A 935-nucleotide genomic window follows, 5' to 3' on the forward strand; every position below is an offset into this window, starting at 1 on the left:
TTTTCAATCTCGGGGCCATCCTGATTCCAAAAAGTTATAATATGTCTATGAAGAGCAGATGTAGACTGCGATTATAGGGGTCTCAGACCGACAGACAAAATTTCGCTGTTATTAACATACTAGCTTAAAAGCCGCATTCCGTGCGGACTTTTAACCTAGTCCCTACAGAGGGCTATTTGGGCCAATTTCTAATTTATATCACAGAATATCACATTTAGGGAATATTGTATTTGGAGTATCACATTTGTAGATTACAGTAAAGCGCCAGGATGAACAGCATTCTTGGTTGACAGACAGACTGCCGCATTCATTATTGTAGATAACGGAGGTAAATGTCACAAAGTTTTGATATTAAATTCAAAAAGTTTTAGAATTAAATTCTAAAAAAACTTTGATCAGTTTTCTGACACAGAATATCACGTTTATTATTATAGCTTAGGCAGGTAACTCTTGTAAACTGTTTGAAACCTCTCCTAGTAGGTTTACTTGCTTTTAATAGCAGCCCAAATGCTCTTACATCAAATCCCAATGCTGGATGTTCAAGAACCAAATGAAGGTCAGATGTTCAATCCCGTGATCATCCTGATTCCGAAAAGGTGTAATATGTCTATGTAGAGCAAATGTACACTGAGAAACAGGGGTCCCAGACAGACAGAATTTCACTTCTATTTGTATAGAATACATAGATACAGACGGAGTAGGGGCTTACGAACCACATGGTTCCGGGTTCAGTCCCACTGCGTGGCACCTTGGGAAAGTGGCTTCTACTATAGTCTTGGGCCGACCAAAGCCTTGTGAGTGGATTTGGTAGGTGGAAACCCGTTGTATGTATGTATATATATATATATATATATATATACATCAACCCTATACATACACACGTCCAGACCCCGCATACGCACTTATACTCTCTCATACACACACACACACTTATA

This window comes from Octopus sinensis, unplaced genomic scaffold (assembly GCF_006345805.1).
Source record: "Octopus sinensis unplaced genomic scaffold, ASM634580v1 Contig12656, whole genome shotgun sequence".
Classification (NCBI taxonomy): domain Eukaryota; kingdom Metazoa; phylum Mollusca; class Cephalopoda; order Octopoda; family Octopodidae; genus Octopus; species Octopus sinensis.